This window comes from Notamacropus eugenii, chromosome 4 (genome assembly GCF_028372415.1).
Source record: "Notamacropus eugenii isolate mMacEug1 chromosome 4, mMacEug1.pri_v2, whole genome shotgun sequence".
NCBI lineage: Eukaryota > Metazoa > Chordata > Mammalia > Diprotodontia > Macropodidae > Notamacropus > Notamacropus eugenii.
This window is the reverse complement of record NC_092875.1, coordinates 73,341,572-73,361,119: the sequence shown is the minus strand read 5'-3', so window position 1 is coordinate 73,361,119 and position 19,548 is coordinate 73,341,572. Positions and strand designations below refer to the sequence as shown.

At 45.1% G+C, this 19,548-nt stretch overlaps 1 long non-coding RNA gene across 2 annotated transcripts; it reads left to right on the top strand.

Moving 5' to 3' along the window:
• Positions 1–1,216: 1,216 nt before the first annotated feature.
• Positions 1,217–17,511, top strand: LOC140499910 (uncharacterized). 2 transcript variants are annotated; one of them, XR_011965589.1, is made up of 4 exons: positions 1,217–3,828; positions 8,426–8,478; positions 13,294–13,484; positions 17,320–17,511. It is a non-coding gene; the product is annotated as an uncharacterized lncRNA (long non-coding RNA). The 2 variants fall into 2 exon arrangements; XR_011965588.1 differs by lacking the exons at positions 1,217–3,828; positions 8,426–8,478 and having other exon boundaries at positions 13,013–13,484.
• The last annotated feature ends 2,037 nt before the right edge of the window (positions 17,512–19,548 follow it).

Here is a 19,548-nt window from a genome sequence, read left to right as displayed (position 1 = left end):
GATAATGATATTTTCCCTATATCCAAAGAAGCAGCCCTTCTGTAGCAGCTAGAGAACTTACTGAGATTCCATGGGAGGTTCAAGCCCTTCCTCTGATACATATGGGCTTTGTGATGTTCAGCAAGGCACTTGACTTCTCAGGCAACTCTTAGGTAAGGTGCAGATGAAGTGCTGATATACTTGGTAGAAGTTTTTTCCTCCCCTGGGAGCTCCAAACACTCAGTGAAATCATAGGTCTCCAACCCTTACCCTTAAAACTTTCACTGCCAGGGTTCTTGTGAGGGAAGGGTTTTGTAAACCTTCAAGTACTTAGAAATGGGTGTTAATTAATTCATTTTATTGGGGGGAAAGCTCAGGCCTAGGGAAGGCAAGTGACATTTCCAAGATCACTAATGAGGTGGTCAAAGCGGAAGGACTTAAAACCAGTTCTACGGCTCTTGGAGCTATATTTTCCACTAAACTTCCCATTTCCCTCCCAGGATGTGTTAACTTGGAAAGAAAAGCACTGGCTCAGAAGGCCCAGGCTCAGTTTCTGCCTCTGACACTTACTGAGTCCTGTGTGACCTTAGACCAGTCAACCTCTCTGGATCCAATCGTATCATCCCAGCTGGTTGGCAGTCAGAGGACTGGTCTATCTCTCAGATGGTGGGATTTAAAAGCAAAAGGTGCCATAGGGAATAATGAAATGAGAAAATTGAGGGTCAGAGGGATTGTGACTTCTCAAGGTCACACAAGTAGTGACAGATGTCCCGAGGTTCAAACGCAGGACCATGACTCCAGATTTACTGCTCTGAGGGACTCAGCCTTTCCTAGCTGCGGGGGTGGGATGGGGTGGGGTGGGGTGGAGTGGGACGGGGGTGGGGGGTGGAAACAAGGCAGCTTGCCTCCTTCCTGTCTTCCCCTTGGTCTCGAGATGGTGCTAGGAGAAAGCCTCTTGCAGTACACCGTATGCATCACTGGAAGGAGGTTTAGAGTTGAGAGGGATCTCAGAGGCCATATCGCTTAACTGCTTGATTTTACAGAGCAAACTGAGCTCAGAGCCTTCAGGGAATTACTCAAGGTCCCCCAAGTCGTGAGCAGCAAGGCCAGGTCTTGAACCCACGGACTCCACCACGCTGCCCCCCGAAGGACATCTCTGCGACCCGTTCCGCTCCCAGGGCACCCCCTCCTCGCAATCCTCCCCCGTTCCGGCCCCCCTCAGCATCCTCCCCCAGCCCCACCACGGCCTGCCCCGCCCTCGCGTCTCCGGCCGCCCGCATCTCGGCGGGGGCCGGGGAATGGAGGCTGAAATGACCCGGTGATTGTCGGCGGAGGCCTCTGCTCTAATTTCCCCGGAATAGGTTTTGAGCGGCTAATGCGGCCCCCACTGCGCGGGAGATGGAGGCAGCGGCGGGGGCTCCGTAGGCGACGAACATTCACTCAAATGGCATTGTCTGGCTCCGCTCCCTGCGGCCCCGGGGAGCCCTTCACCCAGGGCGGGGGCTGCGCCGGCAGCTGGAGAAGCCGCGGGCGGAGGCTCTGGGCAAAGTTTACTTTCTCTGGTGGCACCGCCGGCCCCCAGCCCCTCCCCGCCCTTTGCCCCTGGGGGGAGATTCGAGGCCTGGGGCGGGGTGGGGTGGGGACATCCCCTTCTTGTCTCTAGGCAGGTGTGTGAGTGTGTGTTAAGAGGTGGGGGCCAGAAGTCACCAGGGCTTTTACACATCGTTGAATCTCCCCTTAGTTTCCCAGAGAAATGGACCGCTGACACCCCAGGAAGGGAAGGGACCGCTGGTCGCACAGACAGTAAGTGGCGAAGGGGGGACTGGAATCCAGACCGCGTACTTCTATTCCCACTGTACTGAACAAATGGAGTAATTAGAGCTGAAGTCGGGTCCCGGGGATAACGCAATACTATGGATTTTTTTGGCTTACGCAGCACTTTCCTAATAACAGTCCTCTGAGGCAGATAGTACAAAGATTATTTTCCCTGTTTTCATAGAATCATAGATTCAGAGCTGAAAAGGACCTTGCAAGTCCCCTTCATTTTACAGATAAAGAAACCGAGTCCCGAAGAGGTCATTTGCTTAAGGTCACACAAGCGACATTTGAACTCAGATCAGCTGAGCGGGATTCAGTGTGGTCCAAAAGAATCCAGGGTCCTAAGGCCTAGGTTCAAATCCTACCTCATCTATTTATTACGTTGAGCAAATCACTTCCTCTCCCTGGACCTCAGTTTCCTAAAATGTAAAAGAAGGGGCAGGTCCCTTCTGCCTTTAAATTTCGGATTTTCTGATTGCCAATTAGTCCTTCCTCCACTATCTCATTTGGCCTTTTATAGAGAAGATCGAAGTTCAGAGGATTGAACATGAATTAAATGCCAAGGTAAGCCCCTGGGCTAGGTGCTAGGGAGACCAAGCTCCCCGCAGCCCCCCAGCTGCTTTCCAGCTCCACAACCTCTGAACTTCTTGCCCTATTGGGTGCCCTGTCTAGCCACTCCAGAAAATGAGAGGAGGGCAGGGAAACTGAGGGAGGGGGAAGTAGAGAGAGGGTGAGGATACCAGGGAGAGGGCAGGGTTAGCCTTCATGTTTTAGCTCTAAGGAGAAGAAGATGTGGTGTTGCTTCTGCTGATGTCCTACATGTCAGCTTTTCCAAACCCTACCTGGCCAGGCTCAACTCTTGTCCCTCTTCCTCTGGGACAGAGCAGTAACAGCTCCTGCTTCTCTGAGGCTTTCCCCACAACCACCATGGAGAGGAAAGTGTACAGGGTTAATTACTCCCATTTTGCAGATGAGGAGACTGAGGTTCAGAGGAAAGGAGGTGACTGGACCAAGGTCACCCTGCCAAGAAATGGTGGAACTGGGATCCAAGTGTAGGTCTCTTGATTCCAAGTCCAGCAATCTTCGAATCAACTCAAATCAACAGGCATTTATTAAACACCTACTATGTGCAAGGCACCATTCTGCCACTGAACTGCTTCTTCTCTGGGCTGATTCAGTCCTGCCCAGTTGGCCCTGAACACATAACACCTGGGATGATGGTAACTATTCCAGAGGGTGGTTGTCCAGGAACTCTTTGGGACAGGCAGGGTCCAAGGCTGAATCTGAGGCACCTTTTGGCATAGGTGAGGGGGCCCTAAGGTATGTATGAGGGGTTCATGGAATTCTTTGAGGAATGACTACCTTCAAGGAATGGTCATCGGAAACATCCAGTATCTGATTTGTTTGTTTTTTTTTTAATCTAACCAAACTCAATTCTGTTGCTTTCACTGTCCCAGCAACTAAGGATTTTTTTGCCCCACTAGATAATTGACAATGTCTGAGACAGTGGTAAGGAGCCTTCCCAAGCCTTCTACTGGAGGCACAGTCTCCTATCCATGAGTGGTAGGGGCCTGGGATAGAGTTGGGGGCCCTGGCCATTGGGGAGTCAGAGAACTTGGGATTTAATCTGAACTCTGTTACCTACCAGCTACGTGACTTGGTAAAGTGGGATGAACACTAAATTTGGAGAATCTGAGTTCAAATCCTAGTCATGCTGCTTATTGCCTATATGTATGATCTTTCTCTGGGTCTCCCTTCATGTATAAATGATGAGACTAGAATAAATCCCTTTTACCTCTACATCTTTCATCCTATAATCCTAAATTCCTTGCCCACTCTGGGCCTTGGTTTGCCATCTATGAAAAAACAGAGGTACTTGCACTACCTCCCTTACATGGGTTTGATGAAGAAAACACTTTTCTTTTTCCTCTAGGACAATCAGGTGATTCTGGAGATGAAGATGTTCATGTCCTGCTATCTCAATACATTGGGCCATTGAAAGAGACACCTATCCAAGGAACCTCTGATAAGGTTCAGTGATGAAGTAGGGGAATGTATATGAGGAATTAATTAGATTCAGTGGGAATCTAAACCACAGCTCTGGTGGGGAGGGGCCTACCTGAACATCCTCATTGTTTGGATCTCTCTATCCATTTCTTTCTTTCCCATCCCCATCCTCTCTCCCATGTCCCCTTCTCTTCTCCCTGACCTCTTTCCACCTTCTTCTCATCTCTCCTGTTTCCACCTGCCTTCCATCCTCCCTCTGTTCTCCCCAACTCTCTCCCTTTTCCACATCCCTGTCCTCCCCTGCCTCATCTGTCTTCTCTTTCTTCCTGCCCTTTCTTCTCCTCCTCCTCTCCCCCTTCTCTTCCTGCTCTCCTCCCTCTCCTCTGTCTTCATCTCTCCTCTCCTCTCTCCTCCATCTCTTTTTCTACCCTGCCTTCCCCTTTCTGGTCTCCTCTCCTCCCTATCTCCTCCCCTTCTACTCTTCCTCATTCAGTCTTTCTCCTCTCTCTTTTAAAATCTCTTTCTCTTCCCCTCATTTGCCCCCACCCTTCTCCCTTGCCTCTTTCTTTCTTGGATCAGGAGCAGCAGCTCAGCAAGCACTGGGAATTCATCCAGCCTTTAAGAGTTTGAGTCAACAAGCCCTGATTGTGTCAATTTGCCCACTGCCCACGGAGCTCTGTGCTAGGGTGTGTGTGTGTGTGTGTGTGTGTGTGTGTGTGTGTGTGTGTGTGTGAGAGAGAGAGAGAGAGAGAGAGTGTATGTGAGTGTGTGTGTGTGTTCATGCATGAGTGCTCATACAACACGCCTAGGAGCCAAAGAAAGACCCATGGCCTGTTGGAGCCAGAAGGGCTCTTCCGTAGAGATCATCTTGTCCCACCCCATTATTTCATTTAAGTGATGGGGGAATGAAGCTCAGAAAAGAGAAGAAATTACTCCCATTCAGGGCTGTGTGTGTGGCAGAGGTGGGATTCAAATTTAGCTCATTTTGTCCTTTGTCTAGGATTTTTTCCATTACTCAGCTCTCTTGCTCCAGGAAGACCTATCCCCTTCAGACCCTGGAGAGTTCCCCTCCTACTGGTGTTGGAAGGTCTGAAAATCGTGTTGAGCAATGAGAACTCCCAGAAGGAAGGGGCCTTGGAGGCAGGGTTAGATGGCACTGTAGTGGAAAGTGAGGGAGTGGGAATCTATGGATCCAGCCCTAAATATTGTGATCTTAGGACAGAGACTTGGATTTGGAATCAGGAAGCCTGGATTGAAGTACTGACTTTCTCTGTGTCCTTAGACAATCCACTTCCCTCCCTAGGATTCAGCTTCTTAGTCTGTAACATGAGGGATCTGGATTAAGTGACTTCTGAGGTTCACTGTGCACTGTGCACTTTCTCCATGCCAGGCACTGTGCTAGGCACAAACTTTCGAACTCTCCCCTGCTTCCAGAGAGCTTACATTCTGCTTGAGGTAAATAGCTGAGTTGAAATGTCTTTGAATTTAGACCCAAAAGATAGGCTGTTATCTGAGAAGCAAACTAGTTAAGTTTGTTAAGGCTGATCAGCAAAGGGTTAGCCACCAGGGAATCCATTTTTTTTCATACATGAGGACTTATTAAGGATGATGATGATAAGATGATGATGATAATGGAGCAGCATGGTGCAATGAACAGGGAGTGTTCCTTGAGACCTTAATACATACCGATTATGTGACGGATTAAGTCACTTTAACATTCAGTGCTCTAGGTAACTCTCTTAAATCTATTGCAGAGAAGGTGCTCACTCGCATTGGTAGAGAGTTTCCTTATTTGGGAGTTCCCTATCTTTCTAAATGGAGACAGCCTATTGGTCTTGGAGTCAGGAAGACTCATCTACTTGAGTTCAAATCTGACCTCAGACACTAACTGTGTGACCCTGAGCAAATCACTGGCCCCTGTTTGCTTCAGTTCCTTCATTTGTAAAATGAGCTGGAGAAGGAAATAGCAAACCACTCCAGGATCTTTGCCAAGAAAACCCCAAATGGGGTCATGAAGAGTCAGACACAAATGAACAGCAAAGAAATCTTATGAAATCATTATTAGGAATATGGATTGTGACTGAGATAGGTACTGGACCTGTGATTTCATTAGCATAGGGAACTCCCTCTATGAAGGGATTTGGGTACAGAGTAGCCCAAAAGTCTTTATGCTTAAAACTACACAAAGATTTTTGGGTTTCCCTGTATAATGGTAATTCAGGACTAGGTCAGCACCCTCAGAAATGTTAGAAGGCTTATCCTTAAGGATCTCAGAATAAGTGATCATGGAGATAATGGAAAGAAATGATGGAAACCATGAATCCCATCACTGCAAGCTGTAAAAATTTAGCACCTTCCCAATACCTAGTAAGACATGACTGGGTAGCTGGAATTATACATCAGAAGCTCATTATCTTTCATGGACCGACAGGTGACAAATCCCCAAACTACAAATAGAGATCTCAAAACACTCAAGAGAACTCAACCAATAAACTATCCTGGAACAAGAGCCCCATCACAACATCGAAGTGTTGTCCAGAATCACTGAGACATAATACTGACCTGAAAAAGCATAAGGACAATGTTTTTTAATTGGTTGCCCTATCAAACACCCAGCTCCAAGCTACATGTGATGAGATGATTTTAAAATATAGAGACCTAGTAGAGAAGAGATCAAAATCACGTGAGGACAGGATGAAGTGCCCAGCAAGCGTGTTGTTCTGCTGATGGTACCGAGAATGCTTTCAATGAGCCTGCAGAGGATAAAGCTCACAAAGAGCAGTTATTTCATCCACCTGGGCAACAGTCTGGAGAACATTAAATGCAAAAGAGTAAAGACAGGACCATAGCTTGTCTCTGGACTGTTTCTATGTGAATCCCATAAAAAAAAAAGGGTGAGAAGAATGAGATAATAAAAACAATAGCTAACATTTAAGTAGTGCTTTATGGCATGCAAAGTGCTTTACAGACATTATCTCATTGGGTTCTCACAGCCACCCTATGAGGCAGGTGCTTTTATTATCATTCAATCAAATCAACAAGCATTTATTAAACACCTGCTATTTGCCAGGCACAGGGGATGCCAACAATCTTTGTACTCATGGACTCTACATTCTATTGAGGGTGAGCTAGAAAGACAACATGTTCATATACGAATACTGAGAAAATATAAAAAAAATACGAGGTAATTTTGCAGGGTAGTGGGCGTGGGGGAGATACTAGTAGCTCGGGTGGTGGTGGAGAGGAACTGAGAAGGGCTTAGTGTAGAAACTTCTGTGTAGATGAGGAAAATGAAACTTGGCGATCACATGGTAGATATCGGAGGCAGCAGGATGCAACCTTGGGTCTCCCAGCAATAAGTCTAAGGCTCTTTCCATGATTCCACAATGCCTCTTGTCTACTAAGGTGTGGAGGGATTGGGATAGGTATCTGAGTCGGTGGAGGAATTGTAGAGGTAGTTACTCACAAGCAGAAAATCATGGGTCCTTGAGTGATGGAAGAATTGCAACCAGGCTTTGACTTCTAGTTTGTTGAGGATCTAGGAGTTACAGTGTGTGTGTGTGTGTGTGTGTGTGTGTGTGTGTGTGTGTGTGTGTGTGTGTGTGTGTGTGTGTGTGTGTGTATACGTTGAAACAGGTCTCCTTATCTCACCCATTCTAGAAGTGCAGTGGGTACTCATGGGCTGGATCCAAATTATTGATCGTTGCAGAAGCTTTTAACCTGTTCTATTTTTCTGACCTGAGTCAGTTCATCTGACCTTGGTCGGCCTCTGCTCCCCAGGGTCAGGGGGAGTGGGGCTTACCACATTGGTGCTGGATGGCTCACAGACACCCTCAGAATTCTCTAACTCAAGGGATCTATCTACCTCAGCCTCCCTTCTGTAGCAAGGATTATGTTCATGCTCTCACCACAACAGGGCAGATCTGTGTTTTCATGAATATGGGAATACTTTTCATCAAAGCAGCAGCCCCAGGTCAATTATAATATAGTAGACAAGTCTCAGCTGCCTGAAATGGTGAAGTGACTCTGGCCATAGTCATCCAGCTAGTGAGTCACCAGAGGTGGGATGTGAACCTAGGTCTTTCTGACTCTTTATCCATTATGCCTCTTTGCTTTTTAATAATGACACTTAGACCATAGATTTAGTGCTGGATGGATTCGAGAGATCATATAATTCAACCTGTGATGCTGCAGAAACCGACCCCAAACATTTATTAAGTATGTCCTGTGCTGAGAGCAGAGGGAGATGCCAACCTGAGCTAAGGCAGGGCCTGTTCCCCCTCCTCTTGTCCCCTCCTCAGACCCCCACTGAGCTCATAGTCCAAGAGTACTAGCTTTGGAGTCAGGAATTCTAATTCTGGCCCTGACACTTGTAAAATGGAAATAATAGTGCCTACCTCCCAGAGGGTTTTGTGAGGACCTTGCAAACCGGAGAGCCCTGGAGATAAGTGAGCTGTTGCTATGGAGAACAGTATGGTTTGAAAGCGGCCTGCTGATCCTCACGCTATGGACCTCATTTGGGTTGTGGGAAGGAAAGTGGTTTTCTTTTTCTTTTTTTTTTCAGGTAACCAGAGACGGCCTTGGAAAGGTAAGTTACTATTATAGCTCTCTTCTTTTACAGATAAGGAAACTGAGCCTCAGAAAGATTAATTGCTTGTCCACATCGTATAGTTGGTAAGTTTAAAAACACACACACACACACACACACACACACACACACACACACACACACACACACACACACACCCATAACTCCTAGATCCTTGACAAATTAAAAAACAAAGCCCAGATGGAATTTTTCTGTCATTCAAGGACCCATGATTTTCTGATTTTAAGTGACTTCCTCTGCAATCCCAGGGGACTGATAGGCATGCGAAGCCAGGAGACTTCCCAGGAAAGGAGGAGGGAGCTTTGGAGGTCAATTTAGAAGGCTCTATAATGGAAAAAAGAAGTGAGGGGAGGAGGGCATCTCTTCCAGACCTGAATCCTATCAGCCTTTGACAAAGCCCTAGACTTCAAAAAAGTGAGCCTAGATTTAAGTCCCGCTACTGACTCACTGTGTGCCCTTAGACAAGAACCCTCACCTCTCTGGGTCTCAGTTTCCTAGGCTGTAAAATGAAAGGTTTGGATTAAATCTCAAACCTTTTGGTTTTAGGATTCTTTTGTGTTCTTAAAAATTATTAAAGACCCTAAAGAGCTTTTGTTTATGTATATCTATTGATATTTACTGTATTAGAAATTAAACTGATAAATTTTAAAGTGTTGATCAGTTATTTACAAATAGCAGTAATAAACCCATTACATAAAACATTTTGATGAAAAAAAATCTGTTTTCCAAAAAAAAATTTAGTGAGGAGAGTAGCATCGTTTTACATATTTTTGCAAATTTCTTTACTATCCAGCTTAGAAAACAGCTGGATTCTCATATCTGCTTCTGCATTCAATCTATTATAATAAGTTGTTTTAGTTCAAGTATGTGAAGAATACCTGGCTTTACAGAGATATGTAGTTAGAAAAGGGAGGAATATTTTAATAGACAAACAATGTCTTAGTGTTATTATGAAAATAGTTTTGACCTCATTGATTCCCTGAAATGATCTCACACTTTGACAACTGCTAGATTACCTGATTTTTAAAGTTTAATTTGTTTCCATTCAATTTAACTCAATTCAATCCAACAAGCATTTATTGGGGACATAAAGACAAAAGATGAAAAAAAAACACCACCCTCTTTCCACTTATCACACTGACATCAGTTTCTGGGAAAAGGACCTACCTTCAAAAGGTGTTAGACTAAGAAAACTAATTCTCTAGGAAAACCCTGAAGGAAAGCCCTCAAAGCTGTCTGTCAAGAGTCTGTCCTTGACCCATTTCTCTCTCTGCAATCTCTCTTTTCATGATCTCATCCAGTCCCATGACTTCAACAGTTACTTCTGGGCAGATGACTCTTAAATGTCTAGCCCTTACCTCTCTCTAGAGTGCCAGGAATACACCTTCAAATGCCTGGAGGAGATCTAGTTCTGCTCCAGAAATGCCCTAAATATCCAATTGGCAAGGTGGCAAAGTGGATAGAGCACAGGGCTTGCAATAAGGAAGCTGCATCTTCTTGAGTTCAAATCCCTCCTCTGACACTTAGTAACTGTGTGACCTTCCATTCTTGAGCTGGAGAAGAAAATGGCAAACCTCTCCAATATCTTTGCCAAGAAAACCCCAAATGAGGTCATGGAGAGTCAGACGCGGCTGAAAAAATGAGTGTATAATAAAACTACCACCGTACCATATAGATCTTGAATGTACATAGTGGTCTGCATGTGTCTCTTCCATTAGAATGCAGTTTTGCTTTCTTTGCATCCCAAGTCCTTAGCACAATGCAGAGCAGAGAACCATCACTTCATAAATGTTTGTCAACTGACCAACTGACTCATTGTTCCGTATTCTGATGAATTCCAACTCATTTTTTAAAAGCCAGCTCAGACACTGCCAGCTCCAGGAAGCCTTCTCAGATCCTCCTCCTCCCACCAGTAGGGATCTTCTCTCTCAGCCCTCATAGACTTTGTATGCATCCCTCCAGCACACTTAGTATGTAATATTGTTTGCGTCTAATCTTCCCACCAAGAGTAAGGGACCATGGCTTTGCTTTGCTTTGGATCTCTCTCCACTCAGAGCCTGGAGCTCTGCACACAGTAAACACTTAATAATATTTGATGAATTGAATAATAGCTGATGTGTCTATATCGCTTTACATTTGGTTAGGAAGCCATTCCATACCCATTATCTCATTTGATCCACACAACAATTGTGTGAGAGTGGTAATACAAACATTATTTTTATAGTCATTTGAGGATAGGAACTGGATCTGTGATTCTACTGATGCAGTGGGCATTTTCTTTTCAACTTCTAGTCTTAGAGAGTTGTGTGGCGTTAAAAAGGTTTGGAAGACACAGTTTATGGGTAATTTATTCATTTTATTAATAAGGCTAACATGTTTTTTAATAAAAAGTGGTCAATGGCTCTCTCAAATACCAGACCCCTCATGGAACCCACTCAGTGCTTACATGCACTTGGAAGGGAAGGTGTTCCTGAGAATGGCAATCAACTCTGATTGGTTAACAATTAATGAGAAAATGAATATTGTGAGAGGCTGACTATATTATAGAGACTCACCAATTTCTGTATCACCTGTCTGACAAAAGGGAGAATCAACATTTTCCCAGACCTGTCTGAGTAGGCATAATGAGCAGGAATCTACCCATGAAACTAAACTTAGAATTTCTTTTACTGTCTGATTAGATCTTAATAGGTGAATCTTTGCCTAAGATATCCCATTCTGGTTGATTTCTGGATGAGGAAGTAGAAAAGGGGAAAAATCTTGTTCCTGATTTCAATAATTAGCTATTAATACAAGAGAGAAATTATCATTTCTCTCAGTTGTCTACAGCATTAAGAGGGTAAGTCAGTCACCCAGGGTCACACAGACTGTATCTCATTGGAGGCAGTCTCAAACCCAGAACTTTCTGGCCTCTCTATCCACTTGGCCTTGTTATGTCTCTTACTCATTTTGTGGGCGTGGAAACCAGAGCTCAGAGATGGGGAGGGCTCTGCCCAAGGTCTTTTGACCCTTAAGTATGAACTTCATTGATAAAGGCTGAGGTCCATAGGTTGTCACTGAAGGACTTTCACAACCTGCGCCAGCCTCTCTTTCCCCTCTAACTTTCCCTTGCTTCTTTCCCTCCATCAGCTCGATGAATGATGATTCTCTCCAACGTGCTATGGGCTTCCTTTCCTACCTCAGCATTCACCTCTTCAGTGCCTTCCTCTGTCCTTTTCACTTATTTCAGTTCTACTTTTCACTTTTCCTTCACTGGGCCAGTGGAAATGACACTCCTCACCTCCATCCCAACCTACCAGGACCTCTCCTTTCTCTGACTTCCTACAGCCTGACAATTTGGACCCAATGCAAACATAGCAAACCATTGTGAATTCTCTTTGTCTTACTGTGAATCTCATCTTTCCAGACAGATAGTAAGTTCCCCAAGGGTGAGGCTCGAGTCTGTCCCCGTTCTGTCCTCCCTGTAGCCCCTAGCACAGAGCTAGGTTATGGCAGCCTTTGTATCCGAGGACCTGGCTTTGGTTCCTAATTCTGCTGGTTACTATTCCTGTGACCTGTACAAGTTACTTGTCCCTCTCTGTGGGCCTCATTTTCCCTACCTGGAAAATAAGAGGGTGGTATTAGATGAAAGGTTCTTAATCTTTTCTATATTATGGATCCCTATATCATGGATCATCCCATGTTTTTAATGATGTTTTTAAATGCATAAAATAAAATACATAGAATTTCAGAGGAAAGTAATTATAGAAAAATATAGTTATTAGAGTATTTAAAAAACCCAATAAGTTCATGGTCTCCAGATTAAGAACCCCTTGATGGATGATCTCCATGTTCTTTATGGTACTGGAATTCTTTGGGGAACTCAGTAAATATTCATGTGTGAGAAAGAAGGACATACAGAAACAAAGAAAGACAGAGAGGCAGAGGCCGGAGAGAGAGACTGAGACAGACAGAGAGAGATGGAGATAGAGAGACAGACAGAGACATGGAGATAGAGAGAATTACACACACATAGAGACAGAGACAGAGGCAGACAGAGAGATGGAGACAGAGAGACAGAATCACAGAGAGACAGACAGACAGAAACAGACACAAAGAGACAGAGACAGACAGAGATGGAAACAGAGAGAGAGAATCACAGAGGGAGACACACAGAGACACAGATAGAGGTAGAGAAAGAGAAAAGCAGAGTCAGATGGAGACAGAGAGAGACGGAATGAGAGAGAGAGAGAGACAAAGAGAGAGAAAATCAGGGAGAGACAGAATGAGAGAGAGAGAGATGGGGTGGAGGGTGAGGGAGGCACAAGGATCCAGCTATATCTCACTGGTCAAAAGGGGAGGCGGGGCAGTGGAAATTGACCTGGTGTGAGTGTCAGGAGCCTTGGGGCTGCTCAGGAATGGGCCAGGGGCCCCTTTAAGCAGTGAGCAGCCCTGAGCTGAGCGCATTTCAGTCTCTATTGTGGGAGCCTGAAAGAGGCAGGTGTTCAGAGCCTTTTCTCAGGCTGAATCGTGTCTTCTCCCCCCACAAGGGCCTCCTCTTTGTGCAAGCAGTCAGTGCAATTCTAAGTTCCGAATTCTAAATTCCAGATTCGGCAGGGCCTGCATTGTGTCCCTGGAACTCGGGCGCCTTTGTCCTTCCCTTCTCTCCCTGGTTAATCTAATCGCTTCCTCCCAGCAAAGAAATAAATGAGAATAGCGTCCAAACGCAGGCGGGCCTTCCATTCAGGCATTTTTGCTGTCTCTCTGAAATATTTACAATGGTGTGGATGGTGGGGGCCAAGGCCCAGGCAGAGGCGAGCAGAGTTTGGGGAAATAGGGTTTTGAGACTTGGCAAGAGAAATCCAACTGCCGGGCTTCTCGATCTCTCTCGCTCTTTTCAGGCTGACACCTGTTCGCTTCCTGGTCAACTCTCCATGTGAGGGTCCAGACACCCTGCACTATTTGTGGGACCTAGCCTCTCCCTCGAGGGGGTCAGTCTGGGAAAAGAAGGACTGAGGCACTGGAAAGAATTCCAGATGGACTGTGTGCCAATGAGGAAGGAGACAGAGGCTGGTGGCTCTCTCTGCCTGGGGTAAGTGGTAGGGAAAGCTGGACTCTGGCTCAGAATACTAAAAGCTAGTAAAACACAGACCCATAGAACCTGGAGCCTATGAGCTGGAAGAGGCTTTAGAACAAAGAACACAGGATGGTGGAGTTGCTGCAGTGAGTGGTATAGGGTGTCAATCAGGGCAGAATGAGAAGATTAGGGTGCAGCAGTGAGAAACTCATTGAGACTGAGGAACAAATTTGTGGTCATCAGTCATCAGGGTTGTGAGACTTTCTTCAGCCACCTTTGCTTGGGAGCTGAGGTGGGAAACATGGGGGTGATCTAGGACTGGAGCTTGGAAAGGGGTTAGCAGGGAGAACAGAGAGGGGCAGCGTTCTCTGAAGTAGAGAAGCATGAAGCTGAACAAAGTCAAAGTTTCAGAAGGAGGAAAGTGAGGCCAGAGCAGGGGTGATGACCTGGGAAAGTAGAGAGGGATGGAGAGACTCAGGGCTGTGTTGAGGATGGTGAAGAGGTTTGGAGTGGGAGGGAGCAGGGCACAAGAGGAGATGAAAGGACAGGACAGTGTGGTCAGAGACAATTTCAGAGTTTTTGATCATGGAGGTGAAAGGTTTATAGGTGATAGTAGGGCACATATCTGGGTAGAGTGTGTGTTCGTCCTTCACTGCAGAAGAAGACCATGCCATCAGAGAAATAATGACATGACTTGCACTTGACTTTGTTTTGAGTGAGGGAGGGCTGTGCAGGTCACCAGCCTCACTTCTCCTCCAGAGCCATCTGAATCGAGTGACCAGGTATTCATCAGGATGACTGGAGATGACCCAGGATGAGGCAATTAGGGTTAAGTGACTTACCCAAGGTCACACAGCTAGTGAGTATCAAATGTCTGAGGTGAGATTTGAACTCAGGTCCTCCTGACTTCTGCACTGGTGCTCTATCCACTGCATCACCTAGCTGCCGCTGGGTAGAGTAAACCATGAAGGAGAAGGAGAGAAGGTGCTGATGGCAGTGGGAGAATCTGGTGTCCTCCTCCTGGCCCAGGGCATTGGAGGGCATGAGCAAAGGCACATGCTAATTCTGCTGAGGACAGTTAGGGATGCAGCATCTTCCTCACCCTTCTCTGACCTGATGTCCTCCATGACCAACTCAAAACAACATAGAGATCAATAAATCACTTAAGCAAACCACATTAGCTAAACCTAGACTGACCCTAAATCCCAAATCCCAGCACAGCTCAATGTAGCTTCCTGGGGCTACCAGCTCTCAACTCCAGCCCCCAACTGCCATGTCATGATGTCAGTTCTTCCACTTTATGAAGCAGCCCTCCAGTTGTTCCTAATCCCTTTAGGCTGGATGGTCTTAAGAGGGATTTAGGGAGTCTGGGTATTGATTTTTGTACCAATAGGCTTTGCTCTATGATCTCTCTCTTTCTTCCCATCCCCATCCCCCACTGCCAAACTTAAAGATTATTTATATGCTAGGGATGGATAGACCATAATCTACTCAATTAGGGAGTCTCCAATTAAGCACCAGATTTATCTCTTTACTTTGTCAAACTTAATAGTAGTTTAAGGATAAACTTCAATGAAACCCTGGCTTCCCCGCTGGGCTAATTAACACCCACTTAGGATCTTAAACCTTTGATGGGTGTTTTTTCCCCCAGAGCATGAATCCTTATAAATCAGGGTGAATTTAGGGTGCAGGCTGCTGCCGCCAGAGATTTAGGGGTCCAAGAAAGAAGAGGGTCAGGACAAGGAGGGTTGTCAAAAATCATGGTCAGGGTTTGAGGGTTTGTGTGTCACTCAGGTGGTGCTATGGGAGAAATGTTGCCTAATTGTCCTGGACCTTATTAGTCCTAAGAGGCCATCTCCATTGCTGCTATAATAATCACAAAGAATAGCCTCATCAATACCACCATCACCATCATCTTTCATCATCCCCCTTTACCTCTGTCATGACCATTACTACCCCCTCCCATCACCATCAGTATCATGTACCACCATCATCACGACTGGGCTAACAACCCATTCTCCATCATGGCTAACTCCATCATCACTATAGTCTCCATACATCCACTATCAGCACTTCTGGGCTAACAACCCATTCTCCATCATGGCTAATTCCACCATTATAGTGGTCTCCATTATAGGTCTCCATCATTCCCATCTTCCTCCCTATCATCCCTGTCATCACCACCATTTTTGCCACCGTTATTACAATCATCACAATAACTCTCAGTATTACCACCATCAACATTCTCCATATAGGCACCATTATTATCACTCGTAGAAATCTCTCCTCTCCTCTTCTTTTTCCTATTCCTTCCATCTACAAGTGTAGACAAGATCTCCTGAAGCAGAAAGGGAGCCCTCAGTCCTCTAATCTTGGGAAGTCAGTTGAGAAAATAGCCCCAATTTCTGTTCTTCATGTCCTTCACCTTCTGAGGGTCACGGAAGATATCAGGGAATGATTGCTTTGGATGAAAATAGAATGTCAGAGCTGAAAGGTCCTAGAGGATAGAACATATAGCCAAAAGTGAACTTAGAATGCAGAATGACAGAGTAGAAAGAGATCTTAGAATAGGGAACCTGAAATTTCAGTCAGTGCTAGAAGTCTTAGATATCATTTGGTCCAATTTCCCCATTTTTATGGAAGAAGAAAGTGAAACCCAGAGCAGGTAGAGACTTTTCTGAGATCACACATTGAGTCATTTGTGGATCTGGGATTTGATCTCAGGTTTCTTAATGCTATGGGTGATCTTCCCAAGAAACAATTTTCCCATCCTGGTAGCAGATCTAGAAAAAGTGTGGTTTGGGTGGTAAGTACCTGACAGAGCTACTCTGATAAGGCTATTCACTCTAAAGTCATTCAGTAGTGGAAATATGGCGATAGAGTCAACTATAGAGAATTCAGCTGGACTGCAAATTTCTAGGCCCCCAACAGGAAGATCACAGATAGGTGAGATGGGGATCTTCTTCTAGTCCTTATTGAGGGGGCCTAGGCTGGAACAACCAATAGGCCCCAGAAAGATCAGAGAAATCTTATCTCTGGAGTCAGGGGACCTTGGTTCAAAGTCTATCTCATGACCTGTGCCAGGTTGAACAAATCATTAAAACCTTTCTGGGCCTCAGTTCCCCATCCATAAAATGAGAGAATCAGACTAGGTGGCCTCTGAGGCCAATCAATCATTTTATCTAACATTCTGAAATTCTGTCCGAGAGTACGTAAGGCTGATCTGCCTAGGGGCCTAGCACAAGAGGAGAGAAGAGGAAGGAAAGGCCTGGGTAGAAGGTAGCAGGGAGGAGAAGACTGGCCTATGTGTATGTGAGAAGAAACCAAAGTAATTAGGGAAATAAACAAGAGTCAGCCCAGAAATATGAAATGCAATTTAAAGTACCTACTGTGTGCCAGGCAAAAATGAAATTCTAGGCCTGGGGAAACTCAAAGGTAGGAATCTGAGGGAGAGGAAACCACTTCTTAGAGCTCCCAGTTCTTTGACCCAGAAAGCTGAAATAATATATCAAAAATTTGTCACTAATCATCTGGGCAAACCCCTTCCTCTCCCTGGACCTTAATTTCTTTCCCTGTAAAACAAGGGGTTGCGTTTAGATGATCTCTAAGCCTCTTCTGTTTCTAATATACTGTGATTCTAGTATTCCATCGTTCTCCAGTTTTAACATTTCTTGTTCTATCATCTGTAACATTCTGATTTTAAGACTTCATGATTCTCGTGCCATAGTTAAACATTCTAATATCATTAGTCCAAGAATAGAGGCACCTCTGATTCTAACCTTCTGTGCTCAAACCTGGGGGCACAGAATCTTATGTGTTGCTTCTAACATTCTGAAATTCTATCCAACAGTAAGCAAGACTGACCTACCGATGGGGACTAAGAGAAGAGGTGAGAAGAGGCAGGAGAGACCTGTGTGGAAGGTAGCAGGGAGGAGAAGACCCGCCTGTGTGTGTATGTGAGAAGAATCCAAGAGTAATTATGGAAATAAACAAGAGTCAGCCCAGAAATGTGAAATGCAAATTCTGGCTGTTGTGAATTACATGACAGGGCGAGTGACAGCGCTTTATTAGGGGGATAACAGGGAGGGTTCGAAAATAGAATAATCGTCGCAACAAAAGCAATTTTCCTCCTGAAATTTTCATTTTAAATGGATGATCTGGTTTTAATCAAGGAAGTCGTCCCAAAATGCTCTTAATTACTCCGAGTCAGGAGTGCCATGGTAATTTCAGTGTCTGCGATCAGGCGGGTGATTAGATTTATACAAAACAGGCTGTTTGCAAGCGCACTGCAACCCTGAGTTGGCTATTAAAAAAAAAAAAACCAGGAAAAAAGAAAAAGATGTTTATCTGAGCCCTTTCACCTCAGCATGGAAGCTAAACTAAAATCATCATTCCTAAACCAAAGTGAATTTCCATCCATTTTTAAACAACCGACATGGCATCCCTTGACATGGAAGGTTGTCACAGGTTGGGTTTCATCTTTTAAATGGAATATTTGGCTTATTATTCTGTGAAAGATGGTTTTAAGGCATCCTGGGCCCAGAGGGAATGGGAGCAGTTTGTCCTGGTCCTGGACAGCTCCAAAGAGGCTCATTTCAGACCAAGAAGAAGGCTTTTAGAATCACTGGTGGTCATATCACTGGCAAAAACAAGGAACCAGGTGGGGCTTTCAAAGCAACTGGCCTCTGCAGACAGAACAGGAGAATATGGGCTCAGGAAGCAGTGCTGAGCAGGGGGCTGAGACTGGAACAAAGGATTCTGTTCCTGTCCCAGAAGGATCCTCTTGTCCCTTCATCTTGACTGGTCCCTTCCCCACCATCTACAGATGATGGGAGAAATAAAGCAAATTGTACAGGCTCACACAGCTTGTACATCATCTCAGCCAGTCCATCTGAACACGAGACTCCTGAGTCAAATTTCAGCATTCTGTTTGTTAGTCAAGAGCTGCCAGTGTGGGGAAGAGGGGGCTCAGGGAAGTGATAAAGGTTAGGGGTTGAGAATGGAGGGTCAGTCCCCTCTGTCCAACAAAAGAGACAATGGCAAGGATCTTAGAATGCAAAATGTTGGAGCTGGGAAGACTGTCTCTGGAAAAAAAAATTTAAAATAACAATAACGTAGACCACCAAGCCTGACATTTATATACCCATTTAAGGTTTGTAAAGCATTTTACATATATTATCTCATTTGAGCCTCACAGAACATAGAATGTCAGGGCTGGGGGGGCTGGAATAAAGGAAAGCCTAATAATGATAATTGACATTTAGATCGCTCTTCAACGTTTCCCAAAGTGTTTTTACATATGTTGTCTCGTTTTAGCTTCACAAGAACCCTCTAGGGTAAATACTCCAGAATCTATTCCCATTTTATAGATTGAGGAAATTGAGGTTAAGACGATGTGCCCATGGGAAAGGCAGGACATGGGGATGTCAGGACCGGGAGGGACTTATAATACAGGACATCAGAGCTGGGAAGGGGCCTCTGTTAATCTAGTTCCAGACTTTATTTTACAGAGGAGAAAAGTGAAGGAAAAGGGGGTTAAATGCCATACAGGTTATAAGTAATGGCTGAGAACTTGAACCTAAAACCTTAGGAGAGAGATGGTAAGGTGGCTAGAATGCGGAATTTAGAGTCAGGAGAGCTGAATTTGAATCTTGACTCTGCTGCTTCAAGTGACTTTGTCCAAGTCATTTCACTCAGTTTTCTCACTGATAAAATGAGGTAGTTGGATTATGGAGGCAGAATGTCACAGAGAAAAAGAGGACTGGGCTTTTGAAGTCTGAGGACCTGGCTTTAAATCTCAGCTCAGCAATTTACTAATTATATGACCTTGGGTGGGTTTTCACTTCACTCTAGGACTCAGTTTTCTCTTTTGTAAAATGAGGGGGTTGGATTAGATTATCCGAGAGATCTAAGTGTGTGATCCTTTGATGCCAAGGCCAATGGTGATTCCATTATGAGTCCCCTTCCACTTGGCTTTTTTCTCCTCAGATTCAGTAAGCAAAGCCTCTTTTCAAAATGCAGGGCCAGGCTGATCTGTGACAGGCTGAGTAGGGGATGGGCTTTCATGAGCTCCAGGAAA